General features: G+C 43.3%; 11 non-coding genes across 11 annotated transcripts; 8 read left to right on the top strand and 3 right to left on the bottom strand.

Moving 5' to 3' along the window:
• The first annotated feature begins 4,381 nt into the window (after positions 1-4,381).
• On the top strand, positions 4,382-4,454 carry trnam-cau (transfer RNA methionine (anticodon CAU)). Its single transcript has one exon. It is a non-coding gene; the product is annotated as a tRNA-Met (tRNA).
• Positions 4,455-4,687: 233 nt separating this feature from the next.
• trnak-cuu (transfer RNA lysine (anticodon CUU)) lies at positions 4,688-4,760 on the top strand. The gene has a single exon. It is a non-coding gene; the product is annotated as a tRNA-Lys (tRNA).
• A 176-nt stretch (positions 4,761-4,936) lies between these two features.
• On the top strand, positions 4,937-5,007 carry trnag-gcc (transfer RNA glycine (anticodon GCC)). Its single transcript has one exon. It is a non-coding gene; the product is annotated as a tRNA-Gly (tRNA).
• Positions 5,008-5,289: 282 nt separating this feature from the next.
• trnam-cau (transfer RNA methionine (anticodon CAU)) lies at positions 5,290-5,362 on the top strand. Its single transcript has one exon. It is a non-coding gene; the product is annotated as a tRNA-Met (tRNA).
• A 325-nt stretch (positions 5,363-5,687) lies between these two features.
• On the bottom strand, positions 5,688-5,759 carry trnad-guc (transfer RNA aspartic acid (anticodon GUC)). The gene has a single exon. It is a non-coding gene; the product is annotated as a tRNA-Asp (tRNA).
• A 2,695-nt stretch (positions 5,760-8,454) lies between these two features.
• trnae-cuc (transfer RNA glutamic acid (anticodon CUC)) lies at positions 8,455-8,526 on the bottom strand. Its single transcript has one exon. It is a non-coding gene; the product is annotated as a tRNA-Glu (tRNA).
• Positions 8,527-8,648: 122 nt separating this feature from the next.
• Positions 8,649-8,719, top strand: trnag-gcc (transfer RNA glycine (anticodon GCC)). Its single transcript has one exon. It is a non-coding gene; the product is annotated as a tRNA-Gly (tRNA).
• Positions 8,720-9,320: 601 nt separating this feature from the next.
• trnam-cau (transfer RNA methionine (anticodon CAU)) lies at positions 9,321-9,393 on the top strand. Its single transcript has one exon. It is a non-coding gene; the product is annotated as a tRNA-Met (tRNA).
• A 1,185-nt stretch (positions 9,394-10,578) lies between these two features.
• trnae-cuc (transfer RNA glutamic acid (anticodon CUC)) lies at positions 10,579-10,650 on the bottom strand. The gene has a single exon. It is a non-coding gene; the product is annotated as a tRNA-Glu (tRNA).
• A 122-nt stretch (positions 10,651-10,772) lies between these two features.
• Positions 10,773-10,843, top strand: trnag-gcc (transfer RNA glycine (anticodon GCC)). The gene has a single exon. It is a non-coding gene; the product is annotated as a tRNA-Gly (tRNA).
• Positions 10,844-11,444: 601 nt separating this feature from the next.
• trnam-cau (transfer RNA methionine (anticodon CAU)) lies at positions 11,445-11,517 on the top strand. Its single transcript has one exon. It is a non-coding gene; the product is annotated as a tRNA-Met (tRNA).
• The last annotated feature ends 983 nt before the right edge of the window (positions 11,518-12,500 follow it).

Raw genomic sequence — 12,500 nt, 5'->3', positions numbered from 1 at the left:
AGAGGAGATAAAAAGAGAGACTGGGGATGACACTTGAATGCTTTTAAAGATAAAAAGGTGGCTTCTAATGAGAAAATGAAGGAGAAACATGCAAGATACTTGTGTCTCGCTAGAGAGGATTCAAAAAATATACTACCTGCTTTTGTGATGGTTGGATAAATCGAGAAATGAAGGAAGTGTCTGTCTTCATGAAAGCAATTTAACAAAATCTATCTTGAGACACAGCAACTTTGAGTGAAGAAGTGGATGGAAGGACCCAGCATTTCCCTAAAGTTTAATGAAAATAGGAGCAAAACATCAAGTCAACGAGCTCTACTTTGTCTCTATGAGTTGGTATTAGAAACACCCTGTATCAGCGAGAGAATTAACAATGTGTGGTAGAAACACTGCACCATCTATCTTTAAGTTCTTGTCATTTCTTCCTACAAGGATGCCTTGACATTTTGGATTGTGGAAAAACATAACTGTATTGAAAATGTTAGCTTGGTTAGTGTTTATCATTGAAAGTCCTGGTAAGTTTTTGTTGTTTTCTTAGTGTCAGTGTGTCCCGTTTGATCCTCTTGAAGAGAAGAAGCAGCAGCACTGGCTTCCTAACAGTAGACAGCCGGATGAATGAATGAATGAATGACTGGAAAAAGTGTATTGCTCACGTTTGGCGCATACTCATTCCTCCAAATGGAACTAAAGTGATTTGGACCTATGGCCTTTCTTTTTTCCTTCCTCTTCTTTTGCTCTGCTTTTGCTTCATAGCTCTCCCTTTTGCCCCGTCGCTGAATTATAACCACACAGCAACCTCAAACCGCCTTCTTCTTCTTCTTCTTTTTTTTTCTTTTTTTGTGGTGTGATGTTGTGTAATTGCGCCCGGCGATGAAGCGGGCGGAGCTGCAAATTAACAATCCTTCAATTCTCTCACTTCTCCACTTGCCACGTGTTGAAAACCTGATAGGAAATGACACTTAAAATTCAGTGAGAGTCTATTTAAAGGAAGCGTTTTTCCAGTTCCTGAAACAGCATCTTTCCAAGTGAAAATTTTGCTTCTGACACAACTTACAAACATAGAGCAAGAAGTATTGTGCCAGACCATCTGTCAGACATGAACACACAGTATTTACCAGTAATTGTCAGGCAGCTTTAGCCGTCATACTTTGCTGTAGTGGCAGATGCCGAGGGGAGGGACACCCTCGTTTGACTTGAAACGCAAATACGTGAGGCCAGTACTGTTTTTTGTTTTGGTTTGTCATTTGTATAAAGCGGTGCTGTAATTAAGCAGTGTTTTGTTATGAAGGAGATTTTTGCAATGAAAATACTAATTGAAATTCATCATCACTCGCCCGACTGCAATTCAACAAAATGAAGCACACTGATAATTTCAAGGCCCATCTCTGTTATTGGCCTGAGTGGGATAATTGGGCAAGTTTTAATATCAAGTCGAATCCCAATTGCTTTGCATCGGTGCTTTGCCTCTCCTTCTGTAAACATGTTTGGAAGTCATGTATCTGTCACTTGTGTTGATGCCACTTAATCTAACTGTGAAACTGGAGGAAGTGATGATAATTTCAAGCCCAAAGGCCAGTCTGTATTTCATATCTTAACGTCTGCCTTCTGCAGTGAAGATGAGATTTGTCCCTGACTAGAGCAGGTGACAGATTACAGAGGTTTTTGAGTTTGCTGTAATGTTTTGATGCCGTAAAAGCAGTGTCCATGATAGAAATCATCTGTCCATGCTTTTTTATTTGTTGTTAAACTAGTGCCATTTGAAAGGGTGGAGGTGTAAAATGAAGGCTTTCTGCATGTACCCCCACCTGCTACTACTCACCTTTACTCATTCCTCCCCCCATTTTTGTCGGGGGGTTCACTGAGTAGTGAAGACCCACCCGGCTTGAAGACCTTTTTGGCTTTTTTTTGGTTTGGTTTCTTTTTTTGTAAAGCAAGGACAGTTGCTGGGTGTAAATCAAATTGATGTAACATAAAAATAGCATCAGCATTTTTCTAATGGATTATGTTTTCATGTTATCTGTTTTCTTTATTTACATTGTCTAACCATAGACTAACTCTTATCAGACTAACCTGATGAAAACTTGTGACCCTTCAGTGATCTGTGACAGCTGCTTTTTTAGCATCATGATTAAAATGTGTTGGGGTTTTTTGGTTTTGTTTTGGGTTTTTTTTTATTGTCATTGCTGTAAAGTATTTTCTATATGGTTTATGCATGGTGAAGTTAAATTATTAAATATGACTTTAAGTTGGTCGTCTGAATTTTGGGTTTTAATTCATTTGAGTATGGATGTGTCCAAGAAGACCTGCTGAAGTTCAAACTGAGCACCATAATGGGGAAGAAAGGTGATTTAAGGCCAAATTGGTCCGAGTGTTTCACAAACTGCTCATCTACTGTGATCTTCCCACACAACCGGTGGTTTGAAAAAGAGAAAATATCCAGGGATTAGCAGTTCTCTGGGTGATGACAGATGGTAGCGGTCATAGGGGAATAGCTAGACTGTTTTGAGCTGATAGAAAGAAAATAGTCAAGTATTCATTTGATTTAATGGGGGCATTGCAGTTTAACATGGTAATGATACAGAGTATGAAACTGCTGCACAGAGATTTTAAAGTTGTTTTTCATTTTCAATCCTTATCCATAGTTGGGCTAATAAACTACTAATTGTAGTATAATTAATTAAATCAAGTGCAGCTCTGACTTACTTTTGACAAACCTTTGACAACAACGGTTGTTTGTAATAATGTAATAATTGTTATACCACATTCTGTAACAATGCTGTTGAATTAATGTAACAGATCCCTTTATACAGTATTTCTGATGACTTTTTGAATTTCCCTGGAACGTAACCAGTTTGCTGTATCTGTGTTATGAGCAGTGACAAGACCTGGAAACAAAACCTCCCTCTTAAGTTCAATATTTCTTTTAGTATAATTTTAATTTTCAAAAACCAATAAATGTTTATTAACATTTTTTAACACTGAGACAATATTGTATACTGTGGCTAAACAACATTTTTAAGACTTCCAAAATGCCTAAACTATTTTAAAGCATTTTCTTTTTAAATTTTGCTCCATAATTTTCTAAATTAAATAATACATGGTAGTTTTAGACATCAGTGTTTTTAAAAAAGATAAATGAATCAATAAAAAATAAATAGTAAAAAAGTGAAATAACTAAGTTTGTAAGATAAAATAATGGACTTTGATACGGTAGTTACTTCTGTTTTTAAGCGCTATGCAGCAAAACTTCATGTTCGGGCACGCCTTGTACTTTTTCACACCACGTGCTCATGACTTTGCTCGAGCGTCCTCCATTTGCTGCTCGACCTGGTCGTGATGCGGGTTTTTACTCGGACACACCATAGCAAGACTACCACTATATAACCACATGAATTTAGGTTGCCTAGAGAAGCATAAAAACTAGTTATTTCTATTTATATTGTTAAAGCAAACCTCAGTGGAAATAGAGTCTGGAGAGGAGTTTACTAGCGGGTGACTGCACGGACTTCGGACATGTGCGTCGAGGAAAAAAAGCGCAGACGATGTTAACTACATGACACAAGGTGAGGCACTGTAGGGCTAGAATGAGGACGCTTGTATTGTTTTTTGTGAATTTCCTCTGTTAAGTTTAAAATAACGTGTTTTTGTGCAGATATTGTTAGCTTGAGGTGGTGACTAGCGAACAACTAGCCACTAATACTAGCCTACCTACTACCTGCTCATTAGCATCAGCATGACGCCTAAATTACAGTTACTTGGTTATTAACACCAGTGCAAATTTGCTTCTTTTTAAGCTGCTGGATATGACTGTTTTAATAAACATATGTGAAAGGGTTTTGTTTGGTGTGCTAGCTGTCAGCAGGTTTAACATTTTTTAAGTTTGAAGGTAGTTGCCAACTTCTTAACCGTCACTGTGGCGTGCCAGAAGCACAGTGCACAGTCAGCTGGGTAAATATGCACTGCATGTTCATATTTTTATAATAAAAATGCACTAAAATGTTGGTATGCAGTTTATGCATAATGCTTTTATGAAGTAAGAAGGTTCTACTTCACCCCTTTGGAAAATAAAAAGAACTACATGTGCCAATGCAATACAATATAATGCAATACAGTACAACTTTATTTATATAGCACATTTAAAAACCAGAAAGTGCTTCACAGTAATGCCAGGTGTGCTCTATTCTAATTTTGAAAATGTTAATGTTTTATAAAGGATTTTTGTTTGTTTATTTATTTTTATAAGGCAACATTTTATAATTGGCAACACTTGTTGCCAATTGATCTTCACGAAATTCCAGTATCCAATTTTACCTATTTATGACAGTGCCATAGTAGCTTTAGCTCCGCTGTGTGTAAAAAACCTTCTTGTTAACTGTAGTGGCAAGCCTCGTTGGCGCAGTAGGCAGCGCGTCAGTCTCATAATCTGAAGGTCGTGAGTTCGAGCCTCACACGGGGCAGAATATTTTGTTTACATCCATATGAACAGAATCGACTTTATGGCACTTTGAGTACATTTTAGAGATATGTTTTATAGATAAATGAATTTCACAGCTACTGTGTCTTGTAGTTTAAAAATTTTAGTTTGCTTGGATTGGATATCAGTTTTAGTATTAGTCTTCCTATCATCTAAAACTATGCTAAAGCGTAAGTGTGAATTTTGAAACACTAGGGGTTGAGGTTAAAGCTGTAAGCCCGGCTAGCTCAGTCGGTAGAGCATGAGACTCTTAATCTCAGGGTCGTGGGTTCGAGCCCCACGTTGGGCGTTAATCTTTTCCTCATTTGCCCCTCTTCCTGTTTGTCTTCTTTTGTAATTTTGATGTCCAGTGTTTGGACGCTAGAAAGTTTACATGTCATTTTCAGTGGGAAACCACTGAAAGACATGAGAGACATTGTTGATGTATGCATGTTAATTCAGCAATTCGATAAGGTGCATCTGTGAGCATTGGTGGTTCAGTGGTAGAATTCTCGCCTGCCACGCGGGAGGCCCGGGTTCGATTCCCGGCCAATGCAACAATCTTTTTAATTTTTTTTTAGTCGATAAATTAATTTCTATGTTCCCTATGTTCTTTGGGTACACAGAAGCATTTTCTTTAATTTTTTATGTTGCTTTTATTTTGGCTTAACTGTTAATATTACTTTGTTTGAAGGCATCAATAAAATAAAAGAGACAAAAATACTTATCAGCCTTACATTTTCAAATCCTTAACCTTTCCAATTTGCTTCCCGGTTTTAGATATCGACAATTTCTTGGTAATATGACTTTTGTGGGTCCATTGGTGTGTTGCATCCTAGGCCTCGTTGGCGCAGTAGGCAGCGCGTCAGTCTCATAATCTGAAGGTCGTGAGTTCGAGCCTCACACGGGGCAGGATCTTTTGACACACACATTTCTTGTTTTTGCAAATGGTTATGCATATGCTTATTTTGTTGTATAATCAACTATTACTTCCAGCACCCCCCATGCGTGGCAGGCTGCTAAGACAGCTCTGCTCATTTCTGAGCTTTTGCGTTTAAGTCAACCTAGGATGAGTTGTTTTAATTTTCATATGGTCATTAGAGTGTCCACTCTAATGCAATGTGCTTGAAAAGCTTGGATATGACCGTGAAAAAGGTTTATGAACCCTTCATATAATATGTTATAAAGGTTTATCTTATTAAGAAAAAAACCCCCAAAAAAAACAAAAACTAAAATACTCCCCGTCGGGGAATCGAACCCCGGTCTCCCGCGTGACAGGCGGGGATACTAACCACTATACTAACGAGGAGATATCTTTGTCAACTGTCTTTACTGTTTAAATACCAGCAATCGGAATAACAGCACTAAAAGTGAGGGATATGTCATTTGTTTCTGCCATTGCCCATGGAAAGCCTTCCCATCTGTTTGATTTCAAGACTCACACGTGACAGGCGATCCTCCCCTATGGATGCGTGCCGGCCCTCTGGAACCACTTCATCCAACTTTCACCACAATTCCTCTTTCTTTTCTCAGGTCAGAATTGTATGGTGGCTGGGAAGTGCAAATCGCAACAAATTAAAAAACCACAACAAATTAAAAACCCGCAACAAATTAAAAAAACCCCCACAACAAATTACAAAAACCCCCACAACAAATTAAAAATCCTTGACGGGAAGGGATTGTCTGAAATACCGGAAGTGACGCAACGATTAGCCTAATGGGGCTTTTGGAGTGTGATGTCACGAGAGGGGGCGTGGCCATGATTTTTGGTTGAGGCGCCATGTTTCTGGCCCAAACAAAGCGCTAGCGAAAGAGGAGCGAAAGTACACGGATAACACTAGCTATGGTTCGTACTTGCTGTGCGGTTGGTTGTAAACTTAGATCGCACGACCGGCAAGGCAATAAGGTTGAAAATGGTTTATCTTTTCATTCTTTCCCCACCTGGAAGCAACATGAGGCAGCTCTTGTATCGTATGTTACCAAAAGAAGGCGTCTAGTCTGGATAGCAGCTGTGAGACGAGCTGATATGCAGTTCTCTTCCATCTCCAAATATCTGTTGGTGTGCTCCAGACATTTTCATTCCGGTAAGTTATAGATATGTTCATATCACTCTTTATCCGGTCTTTAAGTCTGACGTCACTAGCCATGTCTGGGCTCAAACGCTGCTGCAGGTCCATAAATCACTGAGAGTTGAAAAACTATCTAAAGTCTTTCATCTGTAATAAAATGATCAGCGTTCTGCTCTACCATGTGTAACAACTGAGTTTATCATCCAGGCAACCATGAAAACGAAACGGAATTTATGACATTTAACAGAGTTAGAAATTAGCAGGAAGTTAGCTCGCTAGCTTCCATCTAAATGAGGGATTTTGGAAACAAATTCAAACGTACAGCTCTGCTATCGCTTCCAACATAAATGAAGACAGAAAACTAAACAGCAGTGACGTTTGTAGGGTACTGTGAGTAAAATGCATTTGATTTTCTCTTGAACATTCAAATTAGTGCAATCATAAATTCATTCATGAGGGGCAAATTACAGTGAGAACATGTGGAGGCTCTGGCGAAGTTCACACTGCACGCGAAAGCGCATCAAATCCGACTTTTATTTTTACCCTATGCGACCCATATCCAATCATGGTATGACAGTGTAAAAACAGCACAATTCCGATATTTTCAAATCCGATCTGGGTCACTTTCGTATGTGGTACTGAATCCGATACATATCTGATGTTTCAGAAAGCAAATTAAAAATCCCTTCCCGTCAAGGATTTTTAATTTGTTGTGGGTTTTTGTAATTTGTTGTGTGCTTTTGTAATTTGTTGTGGGTTTTCTTTTTAATTTGTTGTGTGTTTTTGTAATTTGTTGTGGGGTTTTTAAATTTGTTGTGGGTTTTTGTAATTTGTTGTGGGGTTTTTTAATTTGTTGTGAGTTTTTGTAATTTGTTGTGGGGGTTTTTGTAATTTGTTGTGGGTTTTTTTAATTTATTGTGGGGTTTTGTAATTTGTTGCGGGTTTTTGTAATTTGTTGTGGGTTTTTTTAATTTGTTGCAGGGTTTTAATTTGTTGTGGTTTTTTAATTTGTTGCGATTTGCACTTCCCAGCCACCGTAGAATTGCGGGGCACCACACGTTGGCTCCCAAATGACTCCTACCTGTTATTTCTTCTAGGACACTTTGTCCAGGTAGGGTTAGGAATGTCTTTGCATTGGAAGCGGATGAACAAGGGCTGATAATTGGTTATCAGCAGCTCCCGAGCTGAGTCTCTGGAGGTTGCCTGGAGTTCCTTTGCCAACAGGGTCCATGGAGAGGGATAATTTGAAGTCATTCTTGCCTGACTGTTAAGTTGGAACAAGAAGTCTATGCAAACCAAACTTGGGTTGGACATCGTATCTGCATTAAGTCAAGATGTTGTTGAGAGTAGACTTTGGAGAGTGGCGCGAATTCGACGAGACAATTGGCAGACTTGTAAGGGCTGGTGGCTGAGCGTTAGAACTGTCGCCTGCCACATGTGAATCACGAAATCAGAAGGTAGTGACTTGTAGCCTCACGCAAGCGATGTGCTTTGATGCGCAGTACGTGGCAGAGTTTGTGCATCCATTTTAAGCGTCTGGAGAGGAGAGTTTGGACAGTAGCGCGAATTCAGCGGGACAATTGGCGGACATGCAAGGGTTGTTAGCTCAGCGGTAGAATTGTCGCCTGCCATGCGCAAGTCTCGAAAACTGGCGGTGTTGAGCTCTATCCTCACGGGAGGCATGTTTTGATGCGCAGTTCGGCCACACATTTTTTGGATGTCCTGTCACACCCTTCACCTCCAAGACGGCAGCTCATCCTGGGCTTGAAGAACTGGCAACTGTGCTTCATTTGTTGACGGCTTCAAGGAATGGTCCGTTTTGGGGGGAGATGGTGCCTTGAGGCTCTCTTGATACACAGTACGTGGCAAAGGCAACCCATCCATTGTCTACCGCTTGTCCCTTTCGGGTAAGGCGGAGGTGGGGCAAAACGCAGTTTCCCTGACCGGGAATCGAACCCGGGCCGCGGCGGTGAGAGCGCCGAATCCTGACCACTAGACCATCAGGGAGCTGCCACAGAGGTGTCTTGATGAGTGACGCGTGGGTGTATCGGGCTACATTTTCCGCTGCGCCTCGAGAGGAGCGCTTGGGCAATGGCGCGAATTCGTTGAGAAAACTGCCACGTGTGTGAGCATTGGTGGTTCAGTGGTAGAATTCTCGCCTGCCACGCGGGAGACCCGGGTTCGATTCCCGGCCAATGCACGGTTCCTTTATGCGTGGGGTCTTGGGGGGCATTAACTTTGTTCTCGGTCACGGCCAGACGGCATCAAGATTTGGAACAAGAAGCCTGTGCAAACCAAACTTGGGTTGGACATCGTATCTGCATTAAGTCAAGATGTTGTTGAGAGGAGACTTTGGACAGTGGCGCGAATTCGGCGGGACAATTGGCAGACTTAGAATTGTCGCCTGCCAGCGCCAGTGGGTGACTGAATATATGTTTACAGACATTGCTGGTAAACCCGTGTGTCTTATTAGTGGAGCTAATGTGGCTGTAATTAAGGAATTTAACTTAAGACGGCACTACGAGACAAAAGAAGAATGGTCCGTTTTGGGGGAAGATGGTGTCTTGAGCCTCGCTTGATACACAGTACGCGGCAAAGGCAACCCATCCATTGTCTACCGCTTGTCCCTTTCAGGTAAGCCGGAGCTGGGTCAAAACACCGTTTTTAGGATCTCCTGTGGCACTCTTCACCTCCAAAACCCGTTCAGGGCTTAAATACCTGGGGACTCACCTTTGTTTGTCCAAGCTGAATTTCATTTCTGTGCAGCTTCGAGAAATCGTCCATTTTCAGGTTCCCTGTCAGCCTCGTTGGCGCAGTAGGCAGCGCGTCAGTCTCATAATCTGAAGGTCGTGAGTTCGAGCCTCACACGAGGCAGGTGTTTTGGTACAGAGTTGGTCCATCCATTTTGTACCTCTTCTACCCATTTCGAGGACGCTGGAGCCTTAGAACCACTCCTTTGTAGTGGATTTTCAGCCTCCTCCGATGCGAGATCTAGAACAGGGATCAATCCAAATCATTCTGCCATTGACTGTGGAAAGCCTTCCCATCTGTTTGATTTCAAGACTCACACGTGGCAGGCGATCCTCCCCTATGGATGTGTGCCGGCCCTCTGAAACCACTTCATCCAACTTTCACCACAATTCCTCTTTCTTTTCTCAGGTCAGAATTGCGGGGCACCACACGTTGGCTCCCAAATGACTCCTACCTGTTATTTCTTCTAGGACACTTTGTCCAGGTAGGGTTAGGAATGTCTTTGCATTGGAAGCGGATGAACAAGGGCTGATAATTGGTTATCAGCAGCTCCCGAGCTGAGTCTCTGGAGGTTGCCTGGAGTTCCTTTGCCAACAGGGTCCATGGAGAGGGATAATTTGAAGTCATTCTTGCCTGACTGTTAAGTTGGAACAAGAAGTCTATGCAAACCAAACTTGGGTTGGACATCGTATCTGCATTAAGTCAAGATGTTGTTGAGAGTAGACTTTGGAGAGTGGCGCGAATTCGACGAGACAATTGGCAGACTTGTAAGGGCTGGTGGCTGAGCGTTAGAACTGTCGCCTGCCACATGTGAATCACGAAATCAGAAGGTAGTGACTTGTAGCCTCACGCAAGCGATGTGCTTTGATGCGCAGTACGTGGCAGAGTTTGTGCATCCATTTTAAGCGTCTGGAGAGGAGAGTTTGGACAGTAGCGCGAATTCAGCGGGACAATTGGCGGACATGCAAGGGTTGTTAGCTCAGCGGTAGAATTGTCGCCTGCCATGCGCAAGTCTCGAAAACTGGCGGTGTTGAGCTCTATCCTCACGGGAGGCATGTTTTGATGCGCAGTTCGGCCACACATTTTTTGGATGTCCTGTCACACCCTTCACCTCCAAGACGGCAGCTCATCCTGGGCTTGAAGAACTGGCAACTGTGCTTCATTTGTTGACGGCTTCAAGGAATGGTCCGTTTTGGGGGGAGATGGTGCCTTGAGGCTCTCTTGATGCACAGTACGTGGCAAAGGCAACCCATCCATTGTCTACCGCTTGTCCCTTTCGGGTAAGGCGGAGGTGGGGCAAAACGCAGTTTCCCTGACCGGGAATCGAACCCAGGCCGCGGCGGTGAGAGCACCGAATCCTGACCACTAGACCATCAGGGAGCTGCCACAGAGGTGTCTTGATGAGTGACGCGTGGGTGTATCGGGCTACATTTTCCGCTGCGCCTCGAGAGGAGCGCTTGGGCAATGGCGCGAATTCGTTGAGAAAACTGCCACGTGTGTGAGCATTGGTGGTTCAGTGGTAGAATTCTCGCCTGCCACGCGGGAGACCCGGGTTCGATTCCCGGCCAATGCACGGTTCCTTTATGCGTGGGGTCTTGGGGGGCATTAAGTTTGTTCTCGGTCACGGCCAGACGGCATCAAGATTTGGAACAAGAAGCCTGTGCAAACCAAACTTGGGTTGGACATCGTATCTGCATTAAGTCAAGATGTTGTTGAGAGGAGACTTTGGACAGTGGCGCGAATTCGGCGGGACAATTGGCAGACTTAGAATTGTCGCCTGCCAGCGCCAGTGGGTGACTGAATATATGTTTACAGACATTGCTGGTAAACCCGTGTGTCTTATTAGTGGAGCTAATGTGGCTGTAATTAAGGAATTTAACTTAAGACGGCACTACGAGACAAAAGAAGAATGGTCCGTTTTGGGGGAAGATGGTGTCTTGAGCCTCGCTTGATACACAGTACGCGGCAAAGGCAACCCATCCATTGTCTACCGCTTGTCCCTTTCAGGTAAGCCGGAGCTGGGTCAAAACACCGTTTTTAGGATCTCCTGTGGCACTCTTCACCTCCAAAACCCGTTCAGGGCTTAAATACCTGGGGACTCACCTTTGTTTGTCCAAGCTGAATTTCATTTCTGTGCAGCTTCGAGAAATCGTCCATTTTCAGGTTCCCTGTCAGCCTCGTTGGCGCAGTAGGCAGCGCGTCAGTCTCATAATCTGAAGGTCGTGAGTTCGAGCCTCACACGAGGCAGGTGTTTTGGTACAGAGTTGGTCCATCCATTTTGTACCTCTTCTACCCATTTCGAGGACGCTGGAGCCTTAGAACCACTCCTTTGTAGTGGATTTTCAGCCTCCTCCGATGCGAGATCTAGAACAGGGATCAATCCAAATCATTCTGCCATTGACCGTGGAAAGCCTTCCCATCTGTTTGATTTCAAGACTCACACGTGGCAGGCGATCCTCCCCTATGGATGTGTGCCGGCCCTCTGAAACCACTTCATCCAACTTTCACCACAATTCCTCTTTCTTTTCTCAGGTCAGAATTGCGGGGCACCACACGTTGGCTCCCAAATGACTCCTACCTGTTATTTCTTCTAGGACACTTTGTCCAGGTAGGGTTAGGAATGTCTTTGCATTGGAAGCGGATGAACAAGGGCTGATAATTGGTTATCAGCAGCTCCCGAGCTGAGTCTCTGGAGGTTGCCTGGAGTTCCTTTGCCAACAGGGTCCATGGAGAGGGATAATTTGAAGTCATTCTTGCCTGACTGTTAAGTTGGAACAAGAAGTCTATGCAAACCAAACTTGGGTTGGACATCGTATCTGCATTAAGTCAAGATGTTGTTGAGAGTAGACTTTGGAGAGTGGCGCGAATTCGACGAGACAATTGGCAGACTTGTAAGGGCTGGTGGCTGAGCGTTAGAACTGTCGCCTGCCACATGTGAATCACGAAATCAGAAGGTAGTGACTTGTAGCCTCACGCAAGCGATGTGCTTTGATGCGCAGTACGTGGCAGAGTTTGTGCATCCATTTTAAGCGTCTGGAGAGGAGAGTTTGGACAGTAGCGCGAATTCAGCGGGACAATTGGCGGACATGCAAGGGTTGTTAGCTCAGCGGTAGAATTGTCGCCTGCCATGCGCAAGTCTCGAAAACTGGCGGTGTTGAGCTCTATCCTCACGGGAGGCATGTTTTGATGCGCAGTTCGGCCACACATTTTTTGGATGTCCTGTCACACCC

This window comes from Diplotaxodon limnothrissa, linkage group LG23 (assembly GCF_057381915.1).
Source record: "Diplotaxodon limnothrissa isolate DT_005_m linkage group LG23, D_limnothrissa_male_GT1.1, whole genome shotgun sequence".
Taxonomy (NCBI): domain Eukaryota; kingdom Metazoa; phylum Chordata; class Actinopteri; order Cichliformes; family Cichlidae; genus Diplotaxodon; species Diplotaxodon limnothrissa.
The sequence above is the reverse complement of the archived record's forward strand: the minus strand, read 5'-3'. Positions and strand labels throughout refer to the sequence as shown.